General features: G+C 35.6%; 1 non-coding gene across 1 annotated transcript; it reads left to right on the forward strand.

Moving 5' to 3' along the window:
- The first annotated feature begins 8,506 nt into the window (after nt 1-8,506).
- Nucleotides 8,507-8,578, forward strand: TRNAR-CCG (transfer RNA arginine (anticodon CCG)). Its single transcript has one exon. It is a non-coding gene; the product is annotated as a tRNA-Arg (tRNA).
- Nucleotides 8,579-8,792: the final 214 nt, after the last annotated feature.

An 8,792-nucleotide genomic window follows, 5' to 3' on the forward strand; every position in this document is an offset into this window, starting at 1 on the left:
TCGGGAAAGTTTACGTTCTTTTACGGGGAACGAATTAAAAATTACCAACTAGGAACAGGGCTTTTCGTTCACAAACGAATACGTAACATCAGCAATTACGTGAGTTGAATTTGTTAATGATAGATTTTCTTTTACTTCTCTTAAGGGTCAGTGGTGTAATATTATTGTTTTAAATGTACATGCCCCAACATAAAATAAGGATGGCGATATAAAAAAAAATAGTTTTTACGAAAGAATAGAACGGGTATTTGATCATCTTCTGCAATACCATATGAAAATTCTGTTAGGCGGTTTCAATGCGAAGGTAGGACGAGAGGGTATTTTCAAACCGATTATAGAGAATAAATGTTTGCATAAGGAAAGTTGTAACAACGGCGTTAGACTCGTGAACTGTGCAAAATCCAGAAACATTATCGTGAAGATTACAAAATTCCAACATCACGACATTCATATATATACTTGGTCTTCATCAGATGGAAAAACACATAATCAAACTTATCATGTTTTAGTAGACAGAAGAAAACAATCTAACACAACTGATTTTCGGTCGTTCAGAGGAGTTGATTGTGAGAGTAAGAGAGATTCTATTGTTGAATAAAGGAAATATTCAATATCTGAAAATGGAGCAGTTTAATTTTAAACAATTAGAGGAGAGTGAGATGAGAGAGGAGCCAGATTGAAATGTCGAATAAATTCCCGGTTTTAGAAGATTCGGTGTGCACTAGTGTTCAGGATACTTGGTTGAAATTAGAGATAACATTAAAATTTCAGCAAAAGAAATATTGGAGCACGCAAAAAATACGTAGGAACCACCATGGTTCAACCAGGAATGCTCTAAATTAGCACAGAAGAGAAAACAAGAAACAGCGTTGGCTACAAAATCGAACGAAATAACTACATAAAATGTCATTGTCATCTGGCAGAAAACTTTCAAAACTTTTAGAACAAAGAAACGCGACTTTTGAAGGTTACATTTAATTAACTTGAAGATAATAGTGAAAACAAAAACATCCGGGACGTGTATTAATGCATCAACGAATTTAAGAAAGGCTATCAACTTCGTGCTTACCTATGTATATATTAAAGAAAGCTAACGGAACAGTTCTCACTGATCAGGATAGCATCTTAGATAGATGGAAAAATTTCTTTGACGATTTGCTTAACACATAGCTAAAAACTAATGCGCCTGTTGTGCTGTGTGGCTGCGAAACATGGTTACTGACTCTGAGGGAAAATCGCAGACTGAAAGTATTTGAAAACAAGATTCTTAAACCAATATTCCAACTCCAAGAGGAACGGGAATGGGGAAAGTCGGAAACTTCCTAAGGAGGAACTGCATAATTTTATACCGTTTACCAAACATTGTTAGGGTCATCAAGTCTAGGAGGCTCAAATGGGCAGGTTATGTACCCAGAATGGAAGAATTAGAAACGCTTTCAAAGTTGTAACTGGAAAAACAAATAGAAAAACGACCGTTAGGAAGACCGAGGCGTAGATAGGAGAATAATATTAAAATGGTTTTCGCATAGATTGAAATATAAAGTAGAAACTGGGTCCAGTTGGCTAAGGACAGAAATCAATGGAGAGCTTTAGTAAATGCGACAGTGAACCTCCTGCGTTCATAGACCTTAGAGCTATATTAAGTTGTTGATACATTTAGCTTCTTTTTATTTGACAGAAATGCTATTACAGGAACTCAAAAGTTTTTCTCCAGTAAAGAGTATTTCGATTCGAGGTTAGCTATTTACGTTAATACTAAAACAAATTTGGTGATTTTGATATAAAATAGCACCCACACTTTCTTTCAAAGTCTCTCTCTCTCTCTCTCTCTCTCTCTATATATATATATATATATATATATATATATATATATATTACCGTTTGTATGAGCGCCCTTTTAGTAGACTTGTCCACCGCCCTCATTAGTATCCCAGCACGGCCCTGCCCGCAGGGGTGGGGTAGGGGTTCAAGTGTGGTATCATTGGATGACCCCGTTCGAGATGAACAACTTTTATTACAAGTTTTTCAAAATTCGATTTGTAGTTTTCCAAATATTCCCAAAAACAATTTTAAATGAATCATTTTTCGTGTTTGTAAGGCATTCTGATTTTTGTCGATTAGAGCGCCATCTATCATGTAACGAAAAAACTGTTGAATACAAAAGTTACGTATTTTTTCACGGAGAATCAGAATATGCAATGAAAAATGGTGGTGGAACGAACAACTTTTGTTCCAAAATTTTCAAAATCCGACTTGTAGTCTTCCAGATATTCCCAAAAACAGTTTTAAGTGCCTCATTTTTCGTGTTTGTAAGTCATTTTGATTTTTGTCGATTACAGCGCCATCTATCATGCAACGAAAAAAATGTTCAATACAAAAGTTTCGTATTTTTTTCACGGAGAATCAGAATATGCAATAAAAAATTGTGGTTCCTATTTAAGATTTCAAATTTGAACCCCTCCGCCCCGGGGTGTGGGTGTAGGGTGTCGAGTGTTGTATCATTGGATGTTCCCTTGGAGGCCAGCAACTTTTATTACAACTTTCTCAAAATTCGATTTGTAGTTTTCCAAATATTCCCAAAACAATTTTAAATGAATCATTTTTCAAGTGTTTGTAAGCCATTCTGATTTTTGTCGATTAGAGCGCATTCTATCATGCAACGAAAAAATGTTGAATACAAAAGTTACGTATTTTTCACTGAGAATCAGAATATGCAATAAAAATGGTGATTCCTATTTAAGATATCAAACTTGACTCCCTCCCGCCCCGGAGTTTGGGTGTAGGGTGTCGAGTTTTGTATCATTGGATGTCCCCCTTCGAGACGAACAACTTTTATTACAAGTTTTTCAAAATCCGATTTGTAGTTTTCCAGATATTCCCCGAAAACAGTATTAAATGCCTCACCCGGTATATATATATAAGGGGCGAGCGAGAAAGTGAGAGAGAGACTTCTATTAAAGCTACTAGATGTCAAACAAATTTTCCAAACTCATGCATAAAATTTTTATTTAATATTGCACCGAAATTAAAGTAGTTTCATCTAATGATACACATTCTAATACACTGAGTTAAACTAAAGTTTTAAAAACCTAAATTAGATGTTGTGTCACTACTGAATCCATGTATTGGTCCAAAACACATTTTTCGAAATGTTGAATCTGATTACATTAATTGTGTATAATGCATGTTTCTTCCAGACTTAAAATGTTTTTTGCATTCTATTCCAATTTATTACTTTCTGGAAGGCAACAAGGGTGATTTATGCCCTGCCTACAGAATACTGTAGTAATGAGCAAATGCAAGACCAAGACCAAGACCGGGGTTGTCTTGATCTTGGTCTTGCATATCGAGTCTTGGTCTTGGTCTTGCACTGGAACCCTTGGTCTTGGTCTTGCACACCCAGTCTTGGTCTTGGTCTTGGTCTTGCATGCAAGGGTCTTGCAAGTCTTGCATTTAAGAAATCTCAAGCTTTTCATAGGTAAATTTTACTATTGATATAAGGGATAATAAACTCTACAATGCACCAGTAGTGACGGAAATACAATATATGTTTCTAAATGTAACATAATTATGATAGTGTACAACATAATTGATGACCTTTATTTTTTAATGGGTGCAAACGCTTCACTACTTATACCTAAATCACAACGTTTCGTAATCTGTTTATATTTTTTAAGAGATCCAACACTCCACTGGTTCCCAAACTGCGGAGGGGAACCCTGGGACGCATGAAAGAAAATTAGACGGCACAGATTATTGAAATACCATGAATTGCAAAATTATTTTTACACTCTAAAGGCGTCAGATTTTTCTTTTCAACCACGATTAGCTAATCCTTGTATTAAACAAACTTCCAATTAAATATTGAAACTTTGTTTTACTGATTCCAATATGTACTCTATGGGGCAGAAACATTCATATTAAGCAAAAGCAATGAAAAAATTACAGACTTTCGAAACATGGGCATGGAGAAAAAAGGACAGAATTAGCTGTGTTGAATGAAAACGAATGAGAAAGTGTTAGAAATATTAGCAGTAAGAGCAAAAAAGTATTTTAGATATTGTTAAGAGGAGGAAGAGGAACTAGTTAGGATATTGGCTGAGGAGGAACTGTATTATGAGGGACGTGCTAGAGAGTATTGTAGAAGGAAAGAGAGGGAGAGAGCGAAGCAGAAGGTATTAAAAAAGAAAATTGCTACGTCAAGACGAAGAGACTAGCTGAGGACCACCGAACGTCGAACCTTGTCTATTGAAGCAAATAGCCTGCTAATAATGGCGGAATAACTATAATGATGGTGATGATATGTTTAGCAGTATTGACCAAAAAAGAGGGAAACAAAATTAAAATAAAAATTATTATAGTCAAACCTCTTAATATTTTAGAATAATTTGAGTAAAAATTGAAAACGAGTATATGTATTTTGTGTAAACTCAATTTATATAAATACTGTTGACCTGTATTAGAAATATAAAATAATGGCATTATACTCCAAGTTATTTGAAGTCTCACTTGTGAATATGGATTACTAGCATCAAGTACCCGCTTCCTTGGGTTAAACTATAATAATAATAATAATAATAATAATAATAATAATAATAATAATAATAATAATAATAATAATAATAATAATAATTTTCTCTCCTCCCCAAGTTGCGGGGCTGAATTTGGATTTAAACGGCATCACAAGTGTCACTGTTCGTGTCAGAAACCCCGAAAACTATGGATTCGGTACTAATATTTGGTCATTTTTGATCATTTTATTCCACATCGAGATGTATGTTTCTCCCTCCCCCCCAAGTTACGAGGCTGAATTTGATCGTAAACGTTATAGGAAGTCTCAGTATTCAACTCAGTGACCTCGAAAACTATGGATTCGACACTAATATTCGTCATTTTCGATCATTTTATATATCTCCCCTCCCCTCCGCCAATCTAAGGGGCTGAATTTTGATTTAAACAGCACCAGAATTATCATTGTTTATCTCAGCGATCCCCAAACCTATAGATTCCATTTTAATGTCGGTAATTTTCAATCATTTTTAAATATCTTTCCTCTCCCTCTCCCCTAATCTGCATCGTCAAAGTGATATGGCAGAAACCATCTCAGGTCTGATCCTCATCTATGTTGAAAATAAGATCGAGTTCGCAGTTCGATGGTTCAAGAGTTATTAAGTTTTATTTATTTTATATATATATATATATATATATATATATATATATATATATATATATATATATATATATATATATATAGATAGATAGATAGATAGATAGATAGATAGATAGATAGATAGATAGATAGATAGATATATCTTCCCTTCCCCTCCTCCAACCCTAGGTTCTACCATCAAAGTGAAACAAACTCTAAAAAAACTTTCCCGAAAAGAATCTCATACATGTTAAAAATTTGATTGAGATCGGTTCAAGAGTTATTGAGTCACAAACTTAGTCACTTTTATTTTTATTCATATTGATTTTTGTACATCTCCCCCTCCCCTACGATTATGTTAAAAATTTGATCGAGATTGCTGGTTTGGTTCGAGTTATTAAGTTTTATTTATTATTTTATAACTCCCCCTTCTCCACCCCCTAAATTTTTTCCGTCAAAGTGAAATGATGAAAACATTCCCAGGCCCAAACTCCATCTATGTTGAAATTTGATCGAAATCGGTCGGGTGGTTCAAGAGATTAGGAGTCACAAACAAATCACTTTCAATTATATAATATAGATTTATTGTTGTAGTATAATGTTATGTCGTTCAATCCTCGATGTGTCGTATACCTAAGGAGGCTAAAAATTATATTGATAAACAATTATTCAACGTATAAGCATCCGCCCATGAAATCAAACTTGCGGTCACATATACTAAGTTTTTGTCAATGTCATGAAAATGTTATTTTGATATTAATTTTATGAGCAGACATTAAAAATTTCCAACGGATGCTTGAGTCTCGGAGCCAAGGTCATACCCATGTAGTCGACACCTATGGTGTACGGAATTACCAGTGTTCAATACTACATTTCTCTTTAGCTTTGAAAAAAAAAACACCACTAATATGTTTTGAAACGAAACAAAATATCTAGTTTAACGTCCCACGACTATGCATCGAGGCTTAGGGAGACAGTAATGATGAGAAATGAATGAAATGATGGAATGAAGAAAGTAGGAGGAAACATCAAAATTCCGAGAAAACCAACGCACACGGTGATTGCCCACCAAAAAGTTCCCATGGCGCAAGCTAGAATCCAAACCAGGGACACATACAACCACACGTGACTGCTCTACCACCGAGCCGGTACTTGTGCAAGACTCTTGCGCAAGAGTCTTGGTCTTGGTCTTGGTCTTGGTCTTGGTCTTGGTCTTGCATGCAAGACTCTTGCAAAAACTGCAAGACGAAGACTCTTGCGCTCATCACTAGAATACTGCATAATACGTTGCGATCTTTTATTATGCATTGATTAAATATATGTGATAATACTACAAATATTTGTTAACAGTTAACAGGTAAAAGATATCCCATTTATTACACCCTTTGCGTATTCCTTTTCTGCTACACCCGGTCGCCTTCTGTCAACCCTGTTACGAAACTTTTTTCTGAAACACTGAAATGAAGACAACGTCTCGACTAACCGTCTGTAGAGTTCAGCAAGTACCAAATTGATCTTGGAGCTAGGGCATCACATTTTATTGACTTTGCCATGTATGGAGTTTATGATATCATCGCCATGCTCCAGTACCTTCAACACCAAGGTTTCCAGATACCTAACTAACGGATAATACGCAAACTTTAGGTCTCTTAGGAATGCGGTTATAATGATAAATATAGATTAACCCGGACCGTTCAGTAACAAAGGGTTCCACCACCCTTCAGGATTACTTAGTAAATGATTACAATACTCGAAAATTAAATGAATTCCTAAATTCTCTACAGACAGGTAATAACCATCCCTTCATGCCTTCCAAGATGAAAGGTTGAGGTCCAAACTCTCCCGTCTCCTCTTTTATGATAATGCTGAAGCAGCAATTGAAAATTCTACATGTGTGATGGGGTGTAATATATCAACAGCGAATACCCATTTTAATGTAAGGATTCTAGAAATGATAAACGTGTTAATACATATCAACTAAAGAAAACTACTGTTGTTTCCGTCGCAAGTTGAGTTCACCATCCCTTTCGATCCACTCAATCCTTCATATAATATATAGCACATTCCTGTGCTAATATTTTCTTAAATATAAGAGGCAACTAGGCTTTTTTAACCTAGAGAAAAGTACATTTACTATTATGTTCAAGCACTGCTTGGTAAAATAATCTGATGATGAAGAATAAACTACAGACATTTAGGTTATATTTCACCCAAACGGCAATGGTGGACAAGTGTAGTGACATGGCCTCACATGAATCTTTGAACGACAAGTGGGTGGTATGCAGATACCCCCAAGATACATTAATCCCTCACGTTTTAAACCACAACTCTCATTGGATCATGAGAAATGGAGCAAAATCGGAAAATTGAGAATTCATTTCTCAAGAATAGCTTGATCGATTTTGTTTAAAATTGGATGTATGTATAGGTGTATAGAAGTACTTTGTCCTGAAAAAATTAACAGCTCCCGCGTCCATTTCTCTCCTTAAAAAGTTCGATTCAATGTTTTTGAGCTTGAGCTCCTTTTGACCTGTGATGGTCTGCGCGCACAATTATGAAAAATAAATGTTGGACGTATCTTTAACCCTACAATTACACATATCTTTTGTAATGCTGTATCACGGTTACACCATGATCAAAATTAGCAAAACCAAACATATCACACATATAAAGGAGAAAATGCAAAAATAACAAATATTGATGTAATTTTTGAATATTTGCTAATTGAATGAATCAGAAATCACACCTGAAGTGCCAAATTCACTGAGGTCCTATTTGATGGCCTGTGACTGCCCCATCCCTAGTTTGGGATATAGTGAAACTGTTGATATATAACAATGTGTTTGGGAATGAACACCCTTGTCACTTTAAAACAAACACGAAAGAATGAATCTTTATGATTTTATGAATTTGTCGTAGAAAAAGGAATACTGACAGCGATTAGTGTCTCTTGCGATTTTTCTTTGGGACAACACCCCCTCATCTACATAAGAATTGTACGTTTTAAATTAGTAAATTAGTAGTCAATGGACTAAAAATATAGACCCTGTAAAACTTACATCGAGGACAAAGGTTATAAAGTTCTTATGCCTGTATTTAAGGACAAAAAATCACAATTAACCACTGCGGAAGCAATTGATACTATAGGTTTCTTACTAGAATTCGTTGGGCAGTTCAAGCTACACGTGGAATGATGAAGGAAAAGTATCGTGTGTTGGATGAAATATTTGACAATGAAATGATGGCTAGTATCGAACCGTATTATAGAATTGTTAGGTCTGTACACAATAAATTCTCCATATGTGACACCAGATGAAAGCAACTGAGCAATGACCGCAATAATTAAAACTGCGGAGGGGCGCGGTGGCTCAGTGGTAGAGCGTTCACCTCCGCTGCTTAGGGTCGCTGGTTCGATCCCAGCTCGCGCCGCGTGGACTTTGTGGTGAACTAACACCGTGCTCGTGGGTTTTCTCGGGGTTCTCCCTTTTCCTCCCACTTTCTTCATTCCATCATTTCACTCATCTCTCATCATCACCGTTTCCTTTAGCCTAACCGGCATAACTGTGGGGCGTAAAAATTTACAGATAAAAGATGAAAACTACAGCCTTAGTTGAACAGAAGAAATTTCGAATAAGAGAACTTC

The sequence above is a fragment of the Thermobia domestica genome, chromosome 11 (assembly GCF_964235325.1).
Source record: "Thermobia domestica chromosome 11, izTheDome1.hap1.1, whole genome shotgun sequence".
NCBI classification, from domain to species: Eukaryota; Metazoa; Arthropoda; class Insecta; order Zygentoma; family Lepismatidae; genus Thermobia; species Thermobia domestica.